This window comes from Vombatus ursinus, unplaced genomic scaffold (assembly GCF_900497805.2).
Source record: "Vombatus ursinus unplaced genomic scaffold, bare-nosed wombat genome assembly UNPS02014804.1, whole genome shotgun sequence".
In the NCBI taxonomy this organism is placed as follows: domain Eukaryota; kingdom Metazoa; phylum Chordata; class Mammalia; order Diprotodontia; family Vombatidae; genus Vombatus; species Vombatus ursinus.
Window position 1 is genome coordinate 1,138,656 of NW_020954582.1, and position 26,879 is coordinate 1,165,534.

At 48.2% G+C, this 26,879-nt stretch overlaps 1 protein-coding gene across 1 annotated transcript in view; it reads left to right on the forward strand.

Annotated features, from left to right (window-relative positions):
• PIGK (phosphatidylinositol glycan anchor biosynthesis class K) overlaps nucleotides 1–26,879 on the forward strand; it is a 90,433-nt gene that overhangs the window by 62,945 nt on the left and 609 nt on the right. The window lies entirely within an intron of this gene.

Consider the following 26,879-nt stretch of genomic DNA (forward strand, 5'->3'; position numbering starts at 1 on the left):
GGGAGGCCAAAATTATTCTGTCTTTTGTATTTATTTCTAAACAACAAAACTTAATTTCTAGAAACTTTCATTTTGAGTCCTTGCACATAATGCTTGTTAAATGACTAGGAAAGATAGCCCAAAGACGATCGTTAGGGTGTGATTTTTCTGAGGAACTGAACAGAGAAAACAATTTTGCCCTCCCTTTCCCCCCATTATCAGTCCATGTAAAGTATAACTGTGAATGTAGTGCCGGCAATTTTTCCATTTCCAATTATAGTGACTTTGGTGTACTTTCTGCATAGCTGTAATCACCGGAAAAGGCGCCATGGTTGGAGTTGGGACTTGGGCCCCACACTGTCATTTTAACAGTACTTAGCTGCCGCCGTGCTGGCGCTGATGTGCTGATAATTTTAAACGGTCTGTTGGCTGCTATGGTTATGGCCTTTGGACCTGACTGATTTGCAGACACTTGTAGAACGACAGGATAAATTAGAAGTCTTTGTGTCAGAGTTGTTCAGAATTTCTGTGGCTTTTAATGATCAGAGTCAGGGCTTTCCAATGCTGCCATTAAGTAGAAACTTTACTTTTTCAGTGGGGTGTTTTGCTAGAAGCAGTGCCTGTTTCCACTTGTTAAAAGAAGCAAAGGCTTTCTTTTAGAATTTTTAGGTCTGTGTGCTCTTTTTAAAATGTAGAATTAAATCCTGTAGAATTAAATACACACACACAGAGCAACTTTTGACTGAAATTTGGGAAGATGATCTGGTTGTAAATCAGGTCCGGTTTATATGTCAGGGATTCCCCGTGTTGCCGTGCTTTGGATGGCCTAACACTGGCGAGTGTCTCACTTAAAATTCCATTTTCTTGCCTGACTGGGCGGGAAGGAATGAGACAGGGAGGGGCTGGCAAGTCCGCGTGTCCCTCAGCGAGGCCCCCAACAGGGTGGGACCCTTCAGGATTGGTCCAGAGAGGGACACCCGGGAGGGAGAGCTGAAGCAGGACAGAGAAGAGCCTGGGACGTGAGTGAGCCCAGGGAAGGCCCGAGGCACCTCATGTCTGAGCATCGTCTGAGCGTCATCCCGTATGTGCATCCTAGATCCCAGCTGATTGTTTCCATTAGGGCTGTGATCATCTTAGCAGTGGGTCACAGTATTTTAAAATATCTCTAAATCTATCATACCCATTTAAAAATGTGTCTTTGAATAAAGGGCACGCTTCTTCCTGCTAAGTTTTTTTTTAGATAGATGACTAAGATAGTCCAGTTCATGTAAGCGGGCCGCCCTGTTAGGGTCACCATTGTCCGCCTGTGTTTTCACTCCGCTCTCCTGTCACCATCACACCGTTAGGCTGAGGCGCGCTGGTTTATACACGTAGACCTCCCTCCACTTGTATCCGAGAGGTCTGTTTGGAAGCCTGGCCGCTGGGCTGTTCTTTGTTTGACTGTTCTTGCTGGACCCTTGGAATAGGAAAGTGGGGATCCGTGAAGGAGCAGAGATGGCATCAGCGCAGGGATTCCCCATTACACGCAGGACACAAGCTGTCTGTCACTCCTCTGCAGGTTAAGAGTCTTGCCAGGGGTCCCGTGTATCAGCGGCTGGATTTGAACTTGGCCTTCTGGACTCCAAGGCCAGCATTCTGCCCAGGACATGAAATCCCCCCCTTGGAACCCCATCCACGAAGCTTTGCCTTCAGATTCATTTTCTCAGGCCTTAGAACCTTTGCCCTGCCCTTACTTCCCTTACTGCCCTTCCCCAGCTGACCATCCCTCCCCTTTTCAGCATTTAAAGGAGAGACACAATTGTGTTCAAAACTACCCCGCCATCTCCCTCCGAGTGTCAGGCTTCCAGCGCCTGTGTGCTTGGGTTAGAGGTTTGTAAACTGGGGCGAAATATTCTCCAGCTGGTGTCTCCCCCACAGACCTTGGCATTTTGTCCCCAAACATTGACTCCGCGGGCAGAGGGAGTGATTCAAGACGTTGTTTTGGGGACTGTCCTAGGGAGCCAGATGGGGGAAGACGTGGACGATTTTCAGTATAATTAAGCTTTACAATTACTTCACAGACATTAATTTTAAAATCAAACCACTCAGCTCTTCCTTAATAGCTTCAATTTAGAATTAAGATATGGATTTTATGACTGAATGATGACACTTTTTTTCTGGAAAATTTACACTGTTCTTTGTTTCTTTGCTGAGGAGTGGCCAACAGATGGGTTAGACTGCATTTGTTTATCTATTTACAGGTTCATTTCACTTTAATCTGTTTAAATAAAAAGGTGATTACCATTGTGTAGTGGTTATTGATTTTCATGAAGTAAGATCAGGTAGGGATTTAAAAAATATTAGTCTGTTACAAAAGCCTTAGGAAAGGGACCCTCTGTGCCTGGCGTTTACTAGACACTGATGTGTGCTCTCCTAGAATCGGGTGTTGTTGTTGGGGAAGAGCATGCCCAGTGTGGCTGTTAGTGTCTACACCTCCCAGAGCCCCGCGAAGTAGCCTCAGTCCCTGGGCTTCACCCAGCACTTCTGACCTTTTCTGATTGACCTCTCCTTCTCCTCTTACTCCCCCTCCTTTCCCTCCTCCTTCCCTCCTCTCCCTTCTCTCCCTCCTCTTCCTCTCTCTTCTCTCCCTCCTCCTCCCCCCTCTTCCTCCTTTCCCTCCTCCTTCCCTCCTCTCTTCTCTCCCTCCTCTTCCCTCGCTTCTCTCCCTCTCCCTCCCCCTCCTCTTCCTCCTCCTTTCTCTCCTCCTTCCCTCCTCTCCCTTCTCTTCCTCCCCCTCCCCCCATCAGGGTAGTGCACTGCACGTCTTGTCCCAGGTAGTTGTCCTTGCTGTCCATCCTCTGTGCTGTACATCTTCCTCTCCTGGATTGGCGTTTTATTGTCCCTTGTCTTCACCCGAGCACTGGACAGCCTCTGTTCACATCTTCCATGTTGCCCAGTGGTATCCCTTTGGCCGTTTCCAGAGCCTAGGTCATCCCCTGGAGACACAGCACAGCCTCCTCCCGCCCACTGTGACTCTCCATTGTCCTCGGGTGTTCCTAATGCTGTAGCATCTCTGGGAGAAAGTGAATGTTGGAAAGGAGTGCATGACTTCCGCTACCAGGGCCTGTCATGCTGTCTTCCTCTCAGTTTGAGGACAGCCAAGTCCACCGTGCTGACCCAGGGTACCGAGTGCACACTGCGTGTCACCAGCCAGACCCAAGGCATTTTTTGTCTTTGGTTTCCCTACGTGGATCATCAGGCCAGTCTCTTTTAATCTATCCCGAATGTCTTGGCAGAGGCCCTGGACGATGCCCAGCATCATGGAGACCCACCTAGTCTGGAGGGAGCTTGGACAAAACATCCTCCACGGTGGAGGGAGCACAGATCTCTTTGGAGTGAGGGCCATTAGATGGTTATCTCTGTGGCTGCAAGCTCCAGAGAATCTTGTGTGGGCCTAACCTGTCTGTACCCGAGAGGATGGCCCCCTGGTTGGAGGGAAGGCTGCAAGGCTTTGTTTTTTGGTACCACAGACGTTTAGCAGTGGGATCTTGACTCTACCTTTCAGTCCTATCATAAGGAGGCAGGCTCTGCAGGGGAATTATCCATGAAGACCTCGCTTCCCTTTCTTCTCAGCTTGTTGAGGGAGCCTCATTTCTCATGGAGAGTCGCTGCCTGGTTATATAGATGGCGGCACGGAGCCATGATGGGAAGAGAACTCATTGTCAGGGATGCCTGAGCCTTCGCCGGGGCTTGGTACCGGGGGCAGGCAAGCACGGTGTCTTCAGGGGCAGGGTGGGGTTCCGCCAACAATGAATTAGTGTCCCAATTTTTCCACATTCCCTCCAATATCTATCGCTTTTCCTTTCAGTCATTTTAACCAATCTGATAAGTCAAATCAAATGATATCTCAAGGTTGCTCTAATCTGCATTTCTCTAATCAATAATGATTTAGAGCATTTTTATGTGCCTGTAAATTGTTTTGATTTCTTCATCAGATAACTGCTTGTTCATATCCTTTGACCATTTATCAATAGGGGAATGACTTACGTTCATATAGATTTGGCAAAGTTCTTTTTATAGTTGAGATTTGAGACCTTTATCTGAGAAGCTGTGTATAAAAATTTCCCCCCAATTTTCTGCTTGCCTTCTGATCTTGACTATGTTGGTTTTATTTATATAAAACTTTTTAAATGTAATGATATCAAAATTATCCGTTTTATACCTCACAGCACTCTCTATTGTTTATTCAAAAATTCTTCTCCCATCCTTAGGTCTGATAAGTAATATGCTTCATGTTCTTCTAATTTTCTTGTAATATCTCCCTTCATATCTGGGTCATGTATCCATTTGACTTTTATCTTGGTAAATGGTGTAAGATGGTAAATGGTATATGCCCACTTTCTGCCAGACAGCTTTCCAGTTTTCCCAACAATTCTTATCAAATCATGAATTTTTATCCTCAAAACTTAAGTCTTTACACTTGTAAAACACAACGTTACTGTAGCCCTTTGCTGCTATATGTTGTATGTCTACTCTGTTAAACCAATCCACCTTTTATTCCTTAGCTAGTACCTGATATTTTGGTAATTACTGCCTTGTAATATAGTTTAAAATCTGGTACTACTAAACCTCCTTCCTTTACATTTTTTTTCATTAGTTCCTTTGACATTCTTGACCTTTTGTTCTAAATGAATTTTGTTATTATTTTTTCTAACTCAGTCAAATGATTTCTTGGTAATTTAATTGGGACGGCATTGAATGATTTAGGTAAAATTGTTATTTTTATTATAGTAGTCCTGCCTACCCATGAACAATTAATATTTCTCTAATTATTTAAATTGATTTTATTTGTATAAAAAGTTTTTTATAATTTTGTTCATAGAGCTCCAGGGTTTGTTTTTGCAGGTGTATTCCCAAGATATTTTATGCTGTCTACAGTTATTTTAAATGGGGTATCTCTTACTGTCTCTTCTTGCAGGGTTTTGTTGGTGATATATAGGGTTTTACATTGCTTTTAAATATGAAAGTTTCTGTATTTATTAGACTGAGCTGCTTTTGTCCTGAGGTTTCCTAAGATTTCTCAGAGGGCCATCCGTGATATCAAAAGGGAGGCATGCATCCCCACGCACAAAGATACACAAATGCCTACTTGGGGGAGCTGCCACAGATGAGAATGCGCCCTCTCTCAGTCCAGGTCGTGGCCTGTCACAGCCCTTCGTGTGGGTCCACGTTCTGACGTAAATCCTCTGAGACTCCTGCTCTAGTTCTTTAGGATTCTGTATCTGCTGGTTGTATAGTATCTCTGGCTCTCACTGTGTGACCAGTCGACTGGTCCACTTTACTGTCCAGTCTTGTGTGTCCTTAATGATGTGTTTTATGACGCGTCAGTCACCCAGTCCCTCCTTGGATCACTGGTGATTTAGACTCTAACAGTTGGGATTTTCCATGCTTCAGAGCCCTGGGACAAGCTGGCTTTTTGTGCCAGGAGGCAGTGTGGGATCCCGGAAGGCACCATGCCACTTTGCAAATGCAGTCTGTTCTGTCCTCTTCCTCCCTCTAAGTTTGGGGCCCAGTTCTTATCTTTGGACACAGGAGGCCTAGCTGCATGTACTGCCCAGCCAGCTGCGGGTGTCCTGGTCCGGACAAATAGGCACGCTTCATCCATTTAGCATTTCTTTTAAGGGGCATTCCATCTTAGTGAGGATGCCATCTAGGGTGATGCTTGAGCCATACCGGAGCATCTGGACTTTGCAGGAGACAGTCTCCATGATGGTGGCAAGCTGGTCATCTCCATCCCGAATGTGGCTTCTTTCACATTGCCGGCATTTTGGAGGAGTGCAGGAGACTGTGATTTAGACCCTGAATGGCTGAGCTGCAATCCCAGCTGTGACCCAGTACTCAATGGGCTGGTGCCAGCAGAACGCCCCATCCTAGATGGGAGCTGCTGCTGCTGGGATTGCATCGGCATTATGGACAAGACGCTTGTTGAGCCGGGTCATTTATGTGCCTGTGCTTTCCATGGGGGGCCGGACGTCCGGTGGGAGGAGAGCCACCGAGGCTGCGCCTTGCTCTGCGCTGTCCACTGTCTTCCTGTCTCTGCCCTTCTCCTCTTCCTCCTCTTGAGCTCCATCTCTGCTTCCTCAGGTAGCCTGCTGGAGACTGGGGGCTGATGTGCCGTCGATTACACAGCCAATGCGGTCCATCGGTAGAGGGCACGGGTTTAGAGTTTCCGCTTCTTGTCTCTGTTCATCTGTCCTTGTTTTGTGTGCAATGTGACTCGCGGGGTTTCCCAGCAGACTTTCCCCGGACCCGTCGTCTCCTCCGGAGCTCCTTACTGTTTGGCGAGGGTCTCTGTCCTCGGTATTATTTGGCACATGACCCTATATTCTAACCTGTTCACCGTGCCTGTCACAGTAATAGAGGTCTACATGTGTAATGACAAAGAAGCGTTTGGGGCGGTGGGTGGTGGACTGGTCCCTGTTGTGGCCCTGGCAGCTCCCCGTTTCCCTGGAGGAGTTACTGTCTTCAAGGAGAGGAAAGGGCCGTCATGAGGGAAGGAAGGAAATAGAGTCAAAGGACTCACGGCCCTGTACAGCCCCTGTCACCACAGCCTGGCATCTCCTCGAGAGGAGTGGAGAACCAGCTGTAGATACCTCTCTTTAATAAGCCAGCTCCCTCCGCCCCCAACACAGGAATCTTCTGGGTGTGGGAAATTGTGGATGTGGAGCATGGTGGGCACTTTCTGCTGCAGATACAGGAGGTGCCGCCTCGTGCATCGAGACGGAATCAGATCATCTCCATCTTGATCCTTTGGAGCTGGTACCAACAGCATCGCGGACGTTCTGATGAAAGCAGAGGGAAGGTCTTCAAGAGGGTGTTTGAAGCGTCTGCATCTTTTGATTTTATTGATGTTTTTTTATCGGCATATCCTCGAGTCGTTTCCTTGTCCACTCTTCTGCCCTTTCCCAGCCCCAGAGCACAAGCCAGCCTCCTTTGTGACCACAAAGCAGGGAAGCAAGGCAACCCATCTGTCGGCACGTGAGTCCGGGCCCCCCGAGCCTGATGCCTCCTCCAGGGACGGAGTCGATGAATGCGCTCCTTTGGTGACGAGTCTGGCGGCCCCGGGTGGCTCTTTTCATTTGGATTACTGTTCTGATCCTGCTTCGCTCTCCATAGGGCACCAAAATCTGCCCATGTCTTTCAGAATTCCTTGTACTCATTTTCTTACAGCTCACATATTCCATTCTGTTCACATAATATTAGAATTTTGAATTTTAAATTCTCTTTCCCTCCCTTTCCCTCCTCTCTTCTGGAGAAGGCAGGCAATGTGATACTCATTATACGTATGAACTCATACAAAACACATTTCCACATCTGCTATGTTGTAAAAAAAGACAGACAAAAACCCCCAAGAAAAATAAAGTAAAAAAACCAGTTTGCTTCAGTCCACTCTCAGTGCATTAATTTTCTCTGGAGGTAGATCTCATTGTTCATCATGAGTCCTTTGGAATTGTCGGGAATCGGTGTCTTGATCAGATTAGCTGAGTCTTTCATAGTTGGTCATTCTGACAACATGGCTGTTATCTACAATATTCTCTGTATACAGTGTTCTCCTGGTTCTGCTCAGTTCACTTTGCGTCAGTTCTTACAAGTCTTTTCAGTTTTTTCTGAAGCCATCCTGCTCATCATTTCTTATAGCACAGTAGTATTCTGTCACAATCATACACCACAGCTTGTTCAGCCATTCTCCTGTGGGTGGGCATCCCTTTAGTTTCCAATTTTCTGTTACCACAAAAAACTGTAGTAAATATTCTTGTACGTGTGGATCCTTTCCGCCTTTCTTTGATCTCTTTGGATACAGACCTGGCAGTGGTGTTGCAGGGTCAGAGTGTATGCACGGTTTGGCAGCCCTTTGGGCACAGTCCCAAATTGTTCTCCAGAATGGTTGGGTCAGTTCACAACTCCACCAACAGTACGTTACCATCCTAGTTTTTCCACATCCTCTCCAACACATCATTTTTCTTTTCTGTCACGTTAGCTAGTCTGTTAGGTGTAAGGTGCATTTCTCTAATGAGTAGTGATTTAGAGCATTTTTTCATGTGACTGTGGATAGCTTTGATTTCTTGTTCTACACACTGCCTGTTCACATCCTCTGACTATTTAACAGCTAGAGAATGGCTCATGTTTTTATAAATTTGGCTCAGTTCCCTCTATATTTGAGAAATAAGGCTTTTATCAGAGGACCAGTGTAAAATCTCCCCCTTCCCCCGCCAGTTTCCTGTTTTCCTTTAATTTTGGCTGTATTAATTTTTTGCTTGTTTGTTTGTTTTTTTAGGCAATTGGGGTTAAGTAACGTGCCCAGGGTCACACAGCTAGTAAGTGTCAAGTGTTTGGTCTGAGGCCGGATTTGAACTCAGGTCCTCCTAACTTCAGGGCTGGTGCCCTATCCACTGCGCCGCCTAGCTTTGGCTGTATTAATTTTGTTTGTGTCAAAGCTTTTTAATTTCTTGTAATCAACATTAGCCATTTTACATTTCTGTGGTGCTCTCTATCTCTTGTTTGGTCACAAACTCTTCTCTCCTCCATAGATCTCCCCTAATTTACTTATGTCCATTTTGACCTTATCTGGGTGTGTGGTGTGGGATGTTGGTCTGTGCCTAGCTTCTTCCAATCTGCTTTCTGGTCTTCCTGGTAATTTTCGTCATATGTTTCATTCTCGTCCCAGAAGCTGGGGTTTTTGGGTTTGTCAGCTCCTCGGTTACCCTGGTCATTTGCTGATGTGTATTGTGTACCCAGTCTGTTCCCTGGCCCACCGCCCCGTTTCTTGGCCGGGACCAGATGGTTTTTATGATCGCCACTTTGTGATGCAGTTGGAGATCTGGTGGAGCTAGGCCGCCTTCCTTCGCCTTTCTTTGTCATCGCTTCCCTTGGTGTTGCTGATCTTTGGTTCTTCCAGATGAATTTTGTCATTCTTTTCTAGCTCTGTAAGGAAGTTCTTTGGTAATTTGATTGGTGTGGCACCTAATGAGTAAATTAACTTAAGTAGAACCGTCATCTTTATCACATCGGCTCAGCCTGCTCATAAGCAGCTAATATTTCTCCACTTGTTTAGATCAGTCTTTATTTTTGTGAAAAGTGCTTTGTAATTGTGTTCATAGAGCTCCTGGGTTTGTCTTGAAAGGTAAACTCCGAAGTATTTGATACTGCCTGCAGTCATTTTAAATGGAATTTTTCTGTCTCTCACGATTGTCTGCTGTGCCCTTTATGTTCGTCTCTGACCCTCTGGGTTAGGAATCACCAGGAGATAACATGCGCAGGTTTTCACGATGCGACTGTTTTTGCAGAGATTGCCTATACATTTGGGGCTTATTTTGGCACAGGGCACAGGGCACTGGTTGGAACCCTTCGGGGCTGAGCTTCTCTGCAGCTCTCCTCTCAGCTCTTGTCAGGCAGGAAACCCTTCACTTTGCTGGGGTTTATCCGGTGTTGGGCCGCTCAGTCTGACTGTTCCTGATTCTTCCTGACTGGATCACATACCATTGACCTCCTTTTCTGTTTGTTTTTTTTTTTTAAACAAGCAGCGAGTGGTTTTGATAATAACAGCTGTAAGTCTGGACTGCCATTCTTCCTTCAATCCTTCAGTCCTCCTTTAAAAAAACCCAAAAACATTTCCCCTAAGATTCGAGGCCCGCAATTCCTCTACACTGCTGCTTACCTGCACGTCTTCACTGGTACCATGCTCCAGCGATTCCTGCCAAGCATCTTTCCACTTCCCTTTGGATCATTAGAAATTTTTGTTTCTTCTGGTATTTCACTGATTAGCAACCAGATAGTATGACTACAAATATTAGAGTGTGGAGATCTTTGAAAGTTTTTCACAGTTTATCAAGTCTTTGCATTTTTGACTGATCGTTGGTCATATCCATGATTGTTTGATCCTGAATCCAGGGTCCAAAAACTTTTCACTGACGGGAAAATACGTTTCCCTTTGGTGCACAAAGAAATGATTTCATCTGTCTGGTGATATTATATGTTCATAGGATTTAGGACTGGAAGGGATATGAGAGGCATTCCTAACCTGCATTTTAATGAATAGGAGACTTCACTGAAAAGGGGACAAAAACCTCCTTGGTACAGTTACGATCAGATCCAGTAAGGCCATATTTTTTAACCTCTCATGCCATTGCCAAGATAACGCTCATCTGGGTCATGGCATCCTCATGCACTTCTAAACGATTGGACTAATAGTCATGATCAGGTACTTTCTCAGGAGGAGTCTAGGCTACGATTTCTGATTTAATGTCTTATATCCAGTGTTGTAGAACAAGATACACTTGTTTATCTCAGGAAAGGCTCGTCAAAGTCTCTTTTGTAGTCTTATAGGACAGGACGTATGTTAACCTAATTTCCAGGACTCTCAGATTTTGGACCTTGACAATCGACTGTAATAGTCAGCATTGACTAAGTACCTACTATGTGCCAGGCACTTGCCAGGCGCTGGGGTTCCAGAGAAAGACATAAACATTTATTAAGCACCTACTACATACTGGGCACTGTGCTCTGTGCTGGGGATGCCAAAAGAGGCAAAGAACAGTCCCTGGCCTCAAGGAGCTTAAAGTCCAGAGAAAGGAGCTCTGAGGCGGGAGACGGCACATAAAAAGAAGCAGAAAAAATGGGGAGGGGAGGTGCCTGGCCAAGGAGCCTGAGGAAGTCACGGGAGGTGATCTGGGGAAGGGCCACTTACAGAACTGATGTCATCTTTCCGAACGAGGAGTTTCTGGAGATGATCAGTCCAGGAGGGCAATGCCTTCATTTGGGAGATCTAGGGACCCCCTCCCCCCAGCCCACCCCAACATATAGAAAACAGCCCGGGAGTTAGGTCACTTCGATGGCCTTGTCCCTGTGGGACCCTGGGCTTGCAGGCCAGTGTCGCCTGCAGCTCAGGGACCACGTGGGACCGTGCTGTTGGTTTTCTTGTCTGGTATGCTGTGCTCGCGCTTGATAAGAAAACCATCCAGCGGACAAACTGGGCCAGAGTCGGCAAAGCAGTTTGGGAGCCGTTTCCCAAGGTCAGCCTGAAGGACGCTGTCAGGGCTGGCATCCATAAATTATGTTCCATATGATTCTACATATTTAGTTGTATTCAGATTATTTGCACATTTGTGATCCACCAGTCATTTGTTTGGTAATCAGAGAAGCTTATTCCCCAAATCTTTTTAGATAGAGGAATTATAATAAAAAAGCATCAGATACTATTGGGACATATTTTGGCCCTGCTGGTTCCTCTGCCAGGTTAAAGTGTAGAAGAGGCTGTCTGGAATGACTTCTGCTTTATTCTACTGCAGTGCCTGGAAATCCACACAGCATTTTGTTGTTTTTGTTGAGAAAATGGAAAAACCATTTTCAACCCTGAAATAGCCTTCCAAGTATCTTTAAGAGTCATAAAATAAAAATGTGAAATTTGGCTCTCCTACAGCCCTCGGGTCTAATCAGCTGTTGGGCCCCACTGATGGCCCTTCCACCCCCATAGAACATAAGCTCCCCGAGGGCTGAGCAGGTTCACTTTTGTCTCTGTATATCCTGAGCCTCGCACAGGGCCCAGCAAGCACATAGCTTTCTCCAACCACGCACCCCAAGCAAACACAGCGGCTTCTCTTTGCCCACAAGCCCTTCCTCAACCCTGCGCTTCCCTGTGCCCGTTGGGGCCGGCGCCATCATCCTTCCAGTCCACTCTGCTCTGCATCGTCGTTTCTGCTTTCAGAACAGCTCTGGCATGTGTTCCCTCCTGGCCTGTCCCTGGGAAGACTGCAGTGGGCTCCTGGAATGATTATTCCCTCCAGTCTCTGCTCCTGAGATCTTGACTCAGCTGCCATCTCCCCTGGGACATCCAGCTGTCCTTAGAGCCTTGTCACCCTGGAATCTCCCTGTGCCAGGCCCCTCCCCTGGTACCTTCATCTGCCTCCATCCCCCTCCCCCAGGAGCCAGCCTGTCTTTTGGACTTGTATTCTTGGTGCTTAGCACAATACTTAATGAGTCCCTCCCTCCGTCCCTCCCTTCCTTCCTTCCTCCTTCCCTCTCTCCTTTTCTTCCATCAATAAACATTTATTAAGCACCTACTACATACTGGGCACTGTGCTCAGTGCTGGGGATACCAAAAGAGGCAAAGAACAGTCCCTGGCCTCAAAGAGCTTACAGTCAAAAGGAGGAGACAACATACAAACAGATATGTACAAGACAAACTGTGTACAGGATAAATGGGAAATAATGAACAGAGTGAATGGACTGAAATTAAGAGGGGTCGGGAAAGGCTTCCTGTAAAAGGGATTTTAGTGGGAACCTTAAAAAAAGCCAGGGAGGTCAGTAGTCAGAGTAGAGGAGGGAGACAGAATGAGAGGTGGAGGGTCTTGTTTGTGAGCAGCCAGGAGACTGGTGTCTCTGGTTGGAAGAATATGTGGGGGGCATGAGGTGCAAGCATGCTGGAAAGGGCAGAAGAGGCCAGGCTGTGAAGGGCATTGAATGCCTAGCAGAGACAATAGGGAACCGCCCAGGTCGGTGAGTGGAATGGGGTGGGGATGGGGGGGTGGCATGATCAAATAGGCATTTTAGGAAAGTCATTTTGAGTGGTGGGAGCGGGGAGTGGGGAGAGACTTGAGGTAGGCAGCCCCGCAACCCCGTCTGGTGACCCTTCCCCAGCAGTCCAGGGGTGAGGGGATGAGGGTCTGCACCAGGGTGAGGGCAGATTGGAGAGATGCTGTGGCACCATGTTGGATATGGGAGGGGGCAGTGAGAGAGTGAGGAGTCCAGGATGACACCAGGATGTAAACCTGAGGATTCAGGGTGGGATTGATGGGGGTGCCAGTAACAGGGAAGGTCAGAATGAGAATGAGTTCTGTTTGGGACAGATCGAGTGGAAGATGTCTGCTGGCCACGCAGCTGTGGATGTGAGACTGGGGAGGAAAGGTTGATTTGAGACTTATCAGCATGAGATGGTTGTTGAATCCATAGGAGCTGATGAGGAGGGAAAAGAGCAGAGGACCCAGGATCGAGAGAGGGTGCGGTCTGGGGAGGATCTATAGAGGAGAGGGGAGGAGGAGAACCAGGGTGGGGTGTCCCAAAAACCTCGGGAGAGGAGAGAGCGAATCACAGTGTCGGAGGCCGCAGGGGGCTGAGGACAATGAGAATGGGGAAGACACCCTTCTTTCTTCCCTCGTCCCCTTCTTCCACTTTGTTATTGTAAGCAAATCTCAGGCTCCTTTATCTTCAGAACTTTAAAGAACTTTAAAGGGGCACACTAGTAAATTGTAGCCTGCATTTGATGGCAGAACTGGAGGGAAATACCTAGTAACTTTTTGCCTTTTTTAAATTTATTTTTAATTTTTTTTTTTAGGCAATTGGGGTTAAGTGACTTGCCCAGGGTCACACAGCTAGTAAGTGTGAAGTGTTTGGTCTGAGGCCAGATTTGAACTCAGGTCCTTCTGACTTCAGGGCCAGTGCTCTATCCACTGTGCCACCCAGCTGCCCCTATAACTTTTTGCTTTTTAAGCATTTTAAATTCTTTTATTATCGCCCACAAATTGGATGTCACAATACTGATCTTTGTTGGAAGTGATAAATCATTAGCCCTTTGAAAATAAAATAGTGCTAATAGGAAATGAGAAAATGGACCACTTCAGAGAAAGCTGTGAAGATCTTTATGGACTGGTCCAGCCTGATGGGAGCATGACTGGCAGAATTTGCACAGTCATAGCAATACTGGAAAGAGAAACAGCCCGCCCCGATTCCAGAGGCCTGAGGACGAAGCCAGAGATGGGCTGGATTCAGACTGCCAAAGGAAATGTGTGTGGCCGGTGGATTAGTGCTTCATGGGAAAAAAATTATGTTTTGAAAAAGTAAATGAATCAGCCCCGAATGACTGAATGTAAAAGCATTTATTATGTGCTCCCTGCATCCCAGGTATCGTGCTCAGCATTAGGGTTACAGATTTCAGAAGTGTGACAGTCCCCAACCTCCGGAACAGTCAAGGACAGGGTGGACAAGGAGGGCGGTTTTGGCTTGGGGTCGCCAGATCCACCCCAGTTGGTTATGTGACAGGAGAGACGACGCTTGGATGTATCGATCTGTAAGCCGTCTGAATGGAGATGATCGTTAAACCCGTGGGGCAGGGGGAGGGCATAAGCCCCTGCTATGTGCCAGACACATATTAAGTGAATTACAAATAAGATCTCATTTGGCCCTCATGACAACCCTGGGACACGGTGCTGTTATTGTCCCCATTTAGTAGCTGGGGAAACTGAGGTAAACAAGGTCAGGTGTCACACAGTGGCAAGTGCCTAAGGCTGGATTTGAATTCAGGCCAGGTATGTGATGTGTAGCAGCCTTCATTGGAGCTGATTTCGTGGAGAGCAGGAGACGAAGGTATCAGCACCTAAAGAGAGAGGGGAGTGGCAGTGACAAATGCTGGCAGAACACGATGGACGCTTGGTGCCCTCATAAATGATCTTGGATACTGCGCATGACCTGCTTTTTGTGTATTGAATTCGTCGTAGAGCAGAGCAGTCGGCTTTGGGCACACCCCTCCTTTAAGAAAAATTGACCTGATGTGACCCAATGTCTACTTTCACGTCCGATAAATGCAAGGTCAGTTATCTCCTTCCCAGCTAATACCACCCGGCATCAGCTTAAATAGGGTCTGCCTTGACTGTGCTGTCTGATTTGATTTCAGAGAATTTCACGTCTACAAGTTTGCTGGGGCAGGAGCATCGTCTGCGGCGGAACACCCTTGAAGTGCCATCAGCATGCTTAGCTTTGCTTGTAACAGACTCTCCAGGGCATTGGTCTTCATTCGCCATTATTATTTTGGGGAAGTGGAGGCCATTCTTATTACCTGAAAGTAGAGAATTAGCTGAAACTAACCAAACTATTTTACAGATTAAAGGAGACCTTTATTTTCATAATCCTTATGCAGTGTAAGAAATATGAGACATGCTGCAGATCGTCAAAGAGGATTATGCTCTTAGCTGTTAGCAGACATAATAGGGATGTTTTTTCCCTCTTGGCCATACAGGTGACCAGTAGAATTCATTTTGGTGAGCCATCCTGGCTGTTTCCTATTTTGGTACAGTTAACTATATATAGATATTTTTGAGACGCTCTCTGTCCCATCTTGATTAGTGCCGCATTTTAGATCAGGTAATAAAAACAAAACCAAGTAGAAATGATTTTACAGAGTATCTGTAAGAAACAGGAAACACACACAGACTGGCCTCAGCGGTGGGGATTAGGGTTCCCCAGCACACTGTACATGAGTGACCAGTCACTGATGTGGAGATTTCTCGTTCTTCTTGGCTTTTTTTCTCAAACGTTTTAAAAAATGCTTCCATTTCCAGAAGCACCTTTCACTTACCAGTGTAGCTTTAGATACTAAATTTCAAGGGGAAGTTCCCTTCAGTGACACAGGTTGCGACTCGTTCTGGAGTCACCGGGTGTGACCGAGGCCATCCTCCCAGTGTGTGGCAGGCCTTCCTCTCAGAGCCCCCCTCCGCCCTCGCGACCGCTTCACTAACTCTTACCAGGTTGCGTGTCCTTCATGATGTCTTCCCCCCCATTCTTTGGTTCCTGGGGCGAGTCTTCTTATACCTTCCTCAGGCGTCTCTGTGTCTTCTTTGTGATGTTTATCTTGAGTTCCTTGGAACTTGTCTTCTAAGCCTCGCTGGGCCTGGAGTCCAGAGGACCTGAGTTCAAATGTAGACTTAGACAAGTACTAGCTGTGTGACCCTGGGCAAGTCATTTCACCTAGTTTGCCTCAGTTTCCTCATCTGTACAATGAGCTGGAGAAGGAAATGGCAAACCAGTCCAGGATCTCTGCCAAGAAAACCCCAAATGGGGTCATGGAGAGTTGGACAGGACTGAAACAAATGGATAATAAATGAAAAGTCAATTTTTTTTGTATCTGTGGGCACAGAGGTGCTGTCTCTTTGATCTCATTATGGTGTAGGCTCATTATGGTGGTGGAATAGCTGGGCCAAAGGGGACATCCAAAGGTATTTCCCAGACGCTTTCCTGGGCCATTTCACAGCTCCAACAGCTGTGGTACCAAGGGCTGGGCCTTCCAGAGCCATATTCCCACCTTGGTATCTGTGACACCTCTGACATGGGAGGTGCCCGCCCGCACCCGGGCGCTCCCGGGCCCGGCTCCTCCCGCCTTCCTGGCAACAGCAGCTCTCCCTGGGGTGGAGCTCGGCGCTGTGCCCATTCCTCCCCCTCCCCCTCTGCGCGTGGGCCTCCCGATCATGCCTGTGTTCACTCACCCGGGCACCTCGGTCCTGGTAGAACACGCGTGTTCCAGTCACGCCTGCTGTCGCTTTGTGAAGAAAGATGACTGACATCACCGAGGTGGGAGAGAATGGGATCCAGTCTTTCTGAGGCTCCACTGTGTTCTCTTTGTTCAAGATGACTTTCGTACGCACACGTGCTGTCACTCATCACATATCGATCCTACTGAATGGTGGTCACAAGGTGATGCCGTGAGTGGGTGGCCTGGAAGCAGGACTTTGGACGTTGTTTGCCTCATCTGGCGCAAACCGGAGCTTCTGGAGAGAGGCGCCGGGGCTTGGCACACAGTCGGCTTAATGGGTGCTTCATTCATTCATTCATTCATTCATTCACTCATTTATTCACTCGTTCATTCATTCAGTCACTCATTTATTCACTCGTTCATTCATTCAGTCACTCATTTATTCACTCGTTCATTCATTCAGTCACTCATTTATTCACTCGTTCATTCATTCAGTTACTCATCCACATTAACACCGACTGGTAGCCCAAGTTGAAGTTGCTCTTTGTTAAGTGTGAAAAATCGAAAAATCTCCTTCCGATTCAACAATGGGGAGTGAAAAAACATCGTTTGCTAAGCATTTCTCGCAGTGCCTTTAGAACCTTTGCTTGATCATTTTTCCTTTCTATAAAATTCATTTTAATAGCATTTTTATGTTCTGTATGTTTTATGAAAAGGCCTTATTGAAAATCTTGGACAGTTTCCATCAGTTTCTCCATAGACTCATTTAATTGGAAAATCCTTAGTTTCATCCTTACCTTAATTATAATCTTTGGAACTGTGCTCTGTTAACTGGTTTCTGAAGTTTCATGCAGTGATGTGCATCTCGCCCCACCCAGGGTGAGAGAACGAGTACCGTTCACAGTGGGATGTTCGTTGTTGCTTAGCTACCTACCTTTTCATTTGAAATATCAGGCATTTCCATAACCGGGGCCCTCAGCTGTTTGGCGTTTGTCCAGGACGTTTTAACGTGTGCCTTTTGTATAATGGCTGTTACTATGGGGTTGGGGGGGTTCCAGTGTGATCGCCTTCACCCCATTAAGTCAGTCATCTTGTGGGAGGCTCGGGCTGTGCCCCTGTGGGTACCAGCATCAGAGTTAGGCCCATCTATGCCTTAATTGTGAGTGAAAGCGTTGAAGACAGACCACAAAATGTCAATCGGTTGTTGGAAGAAACTGCTGCTAAGGCATCAGGAAATGGTGCCATGAATCAGGGAGAATGAGAGAACCCTTGGCGGGGGAGACACGTTCGTGGTGTTTCTGTGAAAGTTGGGGGCGCAGTGTGAAGCAGTGTCACATTGGCACCTAGGCCTCCTGCATTTGGCAAAGACCAAAGTCTTCTTTTAGTGGGGCCTCCCCAAATCGACGCACTTGCCTCTTCAACAGACGCCATGTGGTCTCTCTCACTTTCCAGATGGTTACATTTCTTATGTCAGCGTGCACTGAGTAAGCACCTACTACGTGCTTTGGCACTGTGCTAGGGGCTGGAGAGATGAGGGAAGGCAAAGGCCGCTGCCCTCTGGGGGCTGACAACGGGATGGGGAGACGACAAGCCAGCGGCTGCGTCCAAACGAGATGCACGTGGGGTCGGTCGGAGATTCTCTTGGCATGAAGGGGGAGGTTAGCATGGGCAGGCGAAAGAACACCCCAGATCCTCATCGGACCGGAAACTTGCAGCAGCGTGGAGGGGCGGGGGGATGTCGGCTTCTCGTTGTGTGTCTCTGTCGCCCCTTGGGTGCAGAAGGAGGTGCTGTAAGATGATAATGAGAATAATAGTAATAACAGCATTTACACGGCCCTTTAAAGTTAGCATACATTACCTCAGTGGGTTCCTACAACAACCCTGTGAAGTTGGCACTGTTATTATCACCATTTTACAGATTAGGAAACTGAGACTCAGAAAGAGAGGTTAAGTGACTTCTTCAGGGTCACCTAGTTAGGAAGTGTCTGAGGCAGGATTTGAACCCAGGTCTTCCTACAGTCTCTCTGTTACACTGCTTAGCTGCCTTGTAAGCGAAGAAGGTAGAGATCTGAAAAACCCACAAATGCAGACTCAGCCTCTTAATGACCATTACTTAAACTAGAAGCTCTCTAGAAGCTAATTAATAAATCAGGCCTGTGTACAGCCAGGAACCACAGGAATGAAGGCGTGTCATTCAAGAGCCAGCTCAGGGTCAGCTACAGGGTCTCTCCACAGATTCTTCAGGGGCACTGTGGGGAGTTGCCAAGGGGAGGGCTGCGCCTGGAAACCCTGAGCTGTCCTGCCTGATCTGGGACCCAGGGTGTCCATAGAGTTGACCACTGACGTTTCTTTCACCTGTCTGAGATGGCGTAGGCAGAGGTGGGCCTTAGTTTTCCTCCGTTACCAACCCTCCCTCAGATGTATGCTGTTGCTGACGTACCCTGTGGACCGTGAGCTCAGTGACAGCAGGGCCAGGGTGGGGGGGGCTTCCCCTTTGAGTCATATCCCCCCACAGCCCTCAGCCTAGTGGGTCTACAGTCACTCTGTTGGATGAAAGGTAGCTCCTGGCGACGCAGTGCACACTCTGTCTGTCTTCCCTCATTGGCAAGAGAAGAAATAATAAGGAAGGAACACTGTCAGAATGGAGTTAATTTTTAGATGCTCCTCCTTACATTAGGAAGCTTAATCGTGAGCCTCTAGCCTTGGCACTGGGTCTGCCCTTCTCCTTTAAGAAGGTTTTGTAGGGCCCCCCCCACCCTCCACACACGCACACAGTGGGAGGGGCCGGCCCAGCACAGAGTAGATTGACTCCCTTGACTTTTGTGCTCTTATTTTGTAAATGAGTAAAACCACTGTTATTAGTACTTCCTGTGTCCCAAGGTCTGCTCAGTGCTGGAGATACAAACAGAGGAACTGAGGGAGTCTCTGCTCCCAGAGAAGCCCAGTGCTGGCTGGGGGTGGCCTTCACCCAGACCCCAAGGGCTCACAGTGGCCCTCATCCGGGGGGCCTCACCCGGAGGCCCTCATCTGGGGGCCCTCATCCAGGGGCTTCTCAGAGACCAGGAGAGGGGTCATTCATCCGAGTGTGCTTGGCCACTTGGTTATATCAGTCCTTGAACAAACATTTATGAAGCACCCATGGTGCTTTGGGCACGGGACGTTCTAGTGAGTTACCCGAGAGTGCCGAGGTGCGCTGTGGGGGGTAAATACAAAGAGGACAGAGCCAGAGGGCTTTTGGTGCAGGAGCCCCATTGAGCAGAAAGGAGTTCTTCATTTAAAGTTTCAGAAATAACCAGGTCACTGTCAGGGGGCCAGGGGAAGAGAGAACAAATCAATTCATGTTTATTTTCTTTACTTTAAAAAAAAATAGCCATTTTTAACATAAACAGACCAGACCTGCGGCTCAGCTTCGCTTGGGTGCCTGTGGAACTTAAAAATAAAAGTGATGCATTTAAAGAATTCTGAGGCTCTCCCTTCTTTGCTGATGACTTCCAGATCTGTTTATCCACCCCTCCCCTTTCCTTAGACTCATTCCTACAGCTCCGGCTTTGTGCAGGCCAGCTCCGTGGCCCTCTGGCACCTCAGATTCTGGGTGCCTCTTCAACCTGCATCTCCTCTGAACTTCACCACTCCTACCGAGAGGCCGCCATCCTCTGTGACTCAAACCCGCCGCGCTGGAGCCCTCTCCCAGGTCTAGTGGTGTGCCTCCTCCTTCTACCTCCATAGTATCTCCTCTCCAGGGCCACCAAAGGTCCAAGTTGGAAGGGTCCCCAGAGGCCTTCGTGCGTAACCTTTCCCTGAACAAGAGTCTTTCCTTCTAGCGGTCTGGCCTTTAAAGCCTAATTTCACGTCACTCGCCAGTTCAGTCCAATTTGACTCCAAGCCATCACCCAGGCCCCGAATGGCATCCGTGCCTCTGCACGTTCACGTTGGGTGGCTCCTGGACCCCGCAGACGACTGGTCTCGTCTCCGTCTCTCAGATTCCTTACCTTGATGCGGCGCTTGCCTTGTCCCACATTCTCTTCCCTGAGCCGCTCCCTGCCCCTGTTCTCTCTGGCACAGGTTCTCAGAGGGTGCCCTGACCTTTCCAAGAAAGTACTCCACGTACGTTCTGTGTCCACACCTCCCCTCTCTTCAAGGCCAAGGACCACCGTTTTTCTTTGTGCATCCCCAGCCCCCTGTGCCTTGCGTGTGTTAGGTGCTCAGCACAGATTTGTGTAGTTTGAATTTTATTGGGACAGATACTGATTCTCACTTGGAGCTTAACTAGGCCGGTATCTACAGACTAACCAAGGAGTAACTTGAAAAATTGCATTGTGGTGTCATTCACGTGTACCCAGTTTACTATGCAACATAACACGCCCCTTTTGTCTTCAGGGTGATTCAGTGAGCATGCAGTTTCATAATTAGTAGTGTTTTTTTCTTTTGTTGGTTTGGTCTTAAAGAATCTTTTTAATGGCACACCCGGTGCGCCTGCGAGCGGCTCCGGTCAGCTCTCAGGGGATTATTGTCATGTCCTTGAATTCAGATGTCAAGGCCCTCTTATCCAGCCTGTGATCCCGCTTGATGTGGGATCTCATGGGAAATACATTAGATGGAAGCCCCAGTCCCCAAGCCATACTCCTAGGCAAATTAGTCACTAACTCCTTTAAATTCTTTAAGGAAATAGAGTTCCATAGAAAATCAGAGAGACTTATAAAGCTGAGTGGCTGAATTGAAGTCACGTGTCACTTTATGATTTTTGTCTCCGTTCCCAGACAAAGGGGTGGATAGTTCAAGAAGGTTGATGAAATGAGCACATCTGCAAGGGTTGGTTATTCAGAAGTTAAGTGCAGCAAGGAGGCCTGGCCTGGGATTCAGGAGGCTGGATTCTGCTCTGATGAGACCACTCGTTGTCTGCGTCAGCGAGCCAGGCGCTCACCCTCCTTGGGCATCTGTCGGACCGGCCTCTCTCTGAAGTTCTGGGAGACTGTAACTGAAATAAGATTATCAGATTGAGTTCTGTCATGATTACAAACGCTAGATAGGAAAGCTCAGTTTAAAAGAGACAAGGCATATTCTTTGTTTGAAATTACGTAAGTCAATTCATAAATGCCTGTGAAGTTTCATTTTAGAAATTAAACAGTGCGCATGTTGAGGGCTTGTGGTTATTTTTTCTGATTAATTGTGGAGCTGTCCCAGGTTGATTTGAGCAGTTAACACGACTGGCAGATGCGACAGCCGAACCGTGGTGGGGACATCGAAGGCTGGCGCGGTGCCTTGGGATGGTGCAAGTTCATGTTTTCAATTTTCAAAAAAGGGAAGCGAGGGAGTTGACAAGAGAGCACAGGCCAGTGAGTCTGACAGCGGGGCTTGGTTAAGTTCTAGAATGGATCTTAGTGATGATGACAGCATCTTAGTCATAGACAGATCATGCCAGACTAACCGCCTTGCTTTCCTTTCTTCTCCCCTCCTCTCCCTCCTCCCCTCCCCTCCCTTCCTGTATGTCCTTCCTTCCTTCCTTTCTTTTCTCTTTCTTTCTTTCTTTCTTTCTTTCTTTCTTTCTTTCTTTCTTTCTTTCTTTCTTTCTCTTTCTTCCTTCCTTTCTTTCTTTCTTTCATTTTCTTTCTTTCTTCCTTCCTTCCTTCCTTTCTTTCTTTCTTTCTTTCTTCCTTCCTTTCTTCCTTCCTTCCTTTGTTCCTTCCTTCCTTCCTTTCTTTCTTTCTTCCTTTCTTCCTTTCTTTCCTTCCTTCCTTCCTTCCTTTCTCTCTTTCTCTCTCTCTTTCTTTCTTCACAGTACCTGGCACATAGTAGGTACTTCTAAATATTTATTGATTATTTGGACCGGGTTAATAAACTGATAGATCATGGCAGGAATGTGTGTGTGTTGTAGATAAAGCTCACCTAGGTTTGAACAAAATGTTTGATAAAGCATCTCATGCTATTGTTGTGGAAAAGATGGAAATTAAATGAATATACAGCTGTGGACTTAACGACTGAGCTCAAAAAGTCACCATTCATGGTGCGATGGGCAGTTGAACGTTTTCCTCAGTGATTTAGATTATGGCACGGAGAGCTGCTGATCAGTTTGCAGGTGACAGAAAGGCTAACATGCCGGGTGACGGCATCAAGACCCCAAAAGACCTTGGCAGCAAAGAATGTTGCGCTTCATCCAGTGAGGTGGCATTTCATAGGGATCAATGTAAAGTCGTATGCATGGGTTTGAAAAATCACCTTCACAAATACAGGATGGCAGAGGCATGTTAAACAGCAGTTTCCCTGAAGTGAAGAATAACTTTAAGTGGACAGCGAGCTCAGTATGGGCCAGTCTGGTAATGTGACAGTCAATCAGAAAAGCAAAAGACCTCCTTGGGTGTAACAGACCATGATTTAACAGAGCTCCATGGTTTAGGGAATGAACATCCAAGGGTGGGGAACCTCGTAGGCTTAACCAGACGGAGCTGGCTGTGTGCGAGTGGCCTCAAGGTTGTGACAAAGGGAGATCCAGGGAAGGAATTGGAGATGGTTAACCTGGTGGAGAGAAGAGAATTGTCTTCATGAATGGAAGGGGGCAGTGAAGAGACAGATTAGGCTTCTTCTCAGGGAGGGGGAAGAGACCTTCTAACAGGGTGGCGCTGACCCAGAGCTGGGTGGGATGGGCCGCCTGTGGAGGTGGCAGGGTGGTGCTGACCCAGAGCCAGGTGGGGTGGGCCGCCTGTGGAGGTGGCAGGGTGGCGCTGACCCAGAGCGGGGTGGGTTGGGCCACCTCCGGAGGTGGCAGGGTGGCGCTGTTCCAGAGCTGGGTGGGATGGGCCGCCTGTGGAGGTGGCAGGGTGGCGCTGACCCAGAGCCGGGTGGGTTGGGCCGCCTGTGGAGGTGGCAGGGTGGCGCTGACCCAGAGCGGGATGGCGCCTGTGGCAGTGCTGAGTCGCCTCCTTTCTGATGTCTTCAGGCATAGGCCGAGAGCTTCCTTTTGGGGGGTCAGATTCCCAGGCTCTCCAGAGCCTTTCTGCCTGAGATTGGGGGAGTGGAGAGCAGCCACTTGTGGAATCGGGGGAGTCCTCATCCCCAGCTCAGTCCGGCAGTGGTAGCTCTTGGAGGAGTGTTTGCCCAGCCTTCTGTGTGAGGTAACACCTGTCACCAGAAATGCCGGGCTTTTATCACGTCCTGGTTATTGTCATCCAAACAAATCGAATGCTTGTATTGTGAGTCTTAGCCGTTTCAGAGCCAAGTGTGAAAGACCCCTCCTGAGCTCTCACATTGGTGTGCGCTTACCTTCATTATCTCTTTGGGTCCTCATGGCTACCCTGTGAGGGAGGTCAGTCAGTCAGCGTGCATTTATTAAGTGCTTATGGCATCCAGGCCCGGATACAAAGAAAAAGGAAAACCAGTTCCTGCCCTCTGGAAGCTTACATTCTCTTGGGGGAACTGCACATAAAAATGAGAACGTAACGACCCAGTTGCAGAGTTGGTGGAAGGTACCTAAGCGGGGAGCCTCTGGCAGCCGCGAACAAGGAAGGACCTGTTAGGGTCACGGGTGCTTGTGGTGAGGCATCCCAGGCTGGGGGCACAGCCGCTGCAAAGGTCCGGAGGCAGGACTCGGGATGGCGGTGCTAGCCCAGTGTGGTTGGATTGCAGGGTGCCTGAGAAGATGAGAACCCTTTGTGTCGAGGACATGGGCGAGCCCTGGAAGCGTGTTGGGGGCAGTGGAGAGAGGCAGGAGCTCCTGCAGCTGTCTAGGAGAGGGGATAGCTAGAAGGGATGTTGTCGAGAAAGAGGAGGGGGCTGAGGCCAAGGAAGGGGGTTGGAACCCGGGCGACAGAGGGATGGCCACACGGCAGCAGCAGCGCTCATCCGTGTCGCGCCCGGTGGGTGCCAGGCTCTGGGCTAAGTCGGCACTTCACAAACAGCATCCTTGCTTTCTCCTCACCACCACCCGGGGGGGGGGGCGCTATTATTATCCCCATTTTACAGTTGAAGAACCTCAGGCAGACACAAGGGAGGTGACTTGCCCAGGGTCCCACCATTGGCATGTGTCAGAGTGCAGATTTGAACTTGGGTCTTCCTGACTCTGGGCTGGGTGCTCTGGGCACTGTGGCGCCCCCTGGTGGCCCTGGTAGAGAGGTTCAGAAAAGCTCTCTTAGATGCTCGGACCAGTCTAAAATGTCCAGGAGACATCTGATGCTGTGGGACTGCAGTTCAGGAGAGAGATCCGGGTTCGATATGTGGCTGTGGGAATTGTGAAGCGGTCACGAGAGCAGAGCGAGGGGCAGGGGGCCTCCCCTGCTGCAGCGCTCACCTTTTCTTTTGTTTCCCTAGACTATAGTGAGGATGTCAGGATTCAGCCCTCTCAGCTGCTGCTTCTTGTCAGTGTCGGAGGGACGTGTCCACGTGGACGTGTGCTGTGTCTAAATCTGCTCCATACCTTCAGCAGTGAGCGTAGTTTTATACTAAAGCTTATTAATACTGTCGTTTTAATGAACCAAAATACATTTAAATAAAAAGTCTGATAAAAACAGGAAAATCACCCTGCTAGCCCAGCTTTATATCCCTTTAGTATTTTCACGTGTGTTTGTCGGTGAGAAAGCATATACTGAGAGCGCACTACGTCCTCATCATTTTTCTCGGTGTTGTGCGTTAGGAAATGCATTCTATCTTTGGAGAGGTATGTGAAATTTTTCATGTGTTTTTCCCTTCCCACCCCCACCCCCCACTTGGAAAAAGGAAAAGGAAGCCCTTGTAACACACCTGCCCAGGCAGTCAGAACAAGCCCTGCCTTCTGACTGTCTCAGTCCGCATGCTGAGTCTGTCCCCCTTAGAAGGAGGGTAGATTGGTCATTGCGTGGGTCTGAAGTCTCTCTGAGTTGTGCGTCCTCATGTCCTGGTTGTTATTGTGTAAATTGTTCTGCTGGGTGACCATCGGTGGGTGCCGTGCAAGTCTGAGCAGGTTTCTTTGTATCCCTGCCCTTCTTTTTTCTTAAATAGCGCAGTCGGGTTCCGTCATTTGTTTAGCCGGTCCAGACGGAGAGGAGCCCACCCCCTTGTTTTCCAGTTCATTGCCATTACAGGAAGAGCTGTTGTGACTTTTTGTGCCCGTCGGTCCTTTCCCTGCTTCTTTGGTCGTTCTGGGGACTAGCTCTAGGAGCACGCTCCCTCAATCTCAGGGCACGCACAGGTTAGCGACCTCGGGGATATGGATTCCAGAACGTCCGGGCCAGTTCACAGCTGCGACAACAAGCCACGCACAGAAGTGCCAGGACCTGCGTGTCCATAGAACGGGGTCTCGTGGCCCTTCTAAAAAGATGGAGCCGAATTCCGCGACGTTCCAGCAGCCCATCCCAGGGTTGAGGCTTCCTCATCATCCACATTTCTTCCTTTTACCCAACCCAACTAGTCACGATGTCCACTTCTTTGTTTATGCTGTTTCTCGTGGTGAATTCTGTCTAGTCACCGTGGGGCTTGGGAGCCAGTCCTACATTCATAGGCTTGCGGGCCTTGTCTGTCTGTCTGTGTGTAAAGATCTGGCTCTTGCCCCACCTGAATCATTCGTTGCTTGAGGTAGCAAGGTCATCCTATTGTCTCTGTAATTTGCATTAGGCCTTGAACAAAGCAATCAGTCAAACACTTAAGCACCTGCTGCGGGCCAGGCCCTGAGCTAAGTGCTGGGGATACAAAAAGAGGCAAAACCAGTCCCTGTTGTCAAAGAGCTTATATTCTAAGGGGAAAGACAAGCTGGTAAATAATCAGGTGCCTCCCAGGCCTAGGAAGCCACAGTCTTAGCAAGGATGAGGCCTCGTGGTTCCTTCTGATCCCTTTTACATGGAATTGAAGGAACTACCAAGGCTTTGGAGCCTCTTTGGACCAGATTTGGAATTGAAGTGCATCTATCACCCCCAACATTTCTACCTACAAGAATTTGAACCAAATAGAAAATCAGGTCGTTAAAAATTAGATATTGAGACAAGAAAAGGAAGGATAGATGACAGTTCTGTAGAATGAACTAAGGGGCTGAGAAAAGGTGAGCTCATTGACGAGCACCCATCTTTCCATGGGAAAAAAAAATCTTGGTTTTGTTTTTAAGTCTGTTAAAACAACTTTTTCACTATCAAATATTTTTAAATTGTGGATTCCAAGTGAGTGCTTTTGGCCATGCATCTCCTGCTTTTTCTGATTTTTCTGATACAGTGAATTGTGGGATGCCAGGAGGAGGAGGGGGCATCCCAGCAGGAGTCGGAAGACCCTGTAGTGAAAAGAGCAGGAGAGTCACCCGGGAGATGGCCACAAACTTCTCCACTTCTCAGGGCCCACGTGTGTCCTGGTCACTGTAGCAGAAAACCGGCTCAGTGTCTGCTTCCACTGTGCTGTGTGTGAGAAGCGGCCTGAGGCTCCGCTGGAGTTGGGGTCCCAGACGCTTCCCAGGCACAAAGCAAGCCCTCCTCCATCCCCAAAGGGAAGATGAGGGCAGTTCTGAGTGTCTGCGGGAGTCCAGCTGGGCCTCTTTGGGCTCCTCTGGCTTGATTAAATAAGGAAACCCTTCCTCCCCCAAAGAGAACATGAGGGTGGGTGGGCAGCCCTTGGGTCTGAGTGTCTGCGGGAGTCTGGCTGGGCCTCTTTGGGCTCCTCTGGCTTGATTAAATAAGGAAACCCT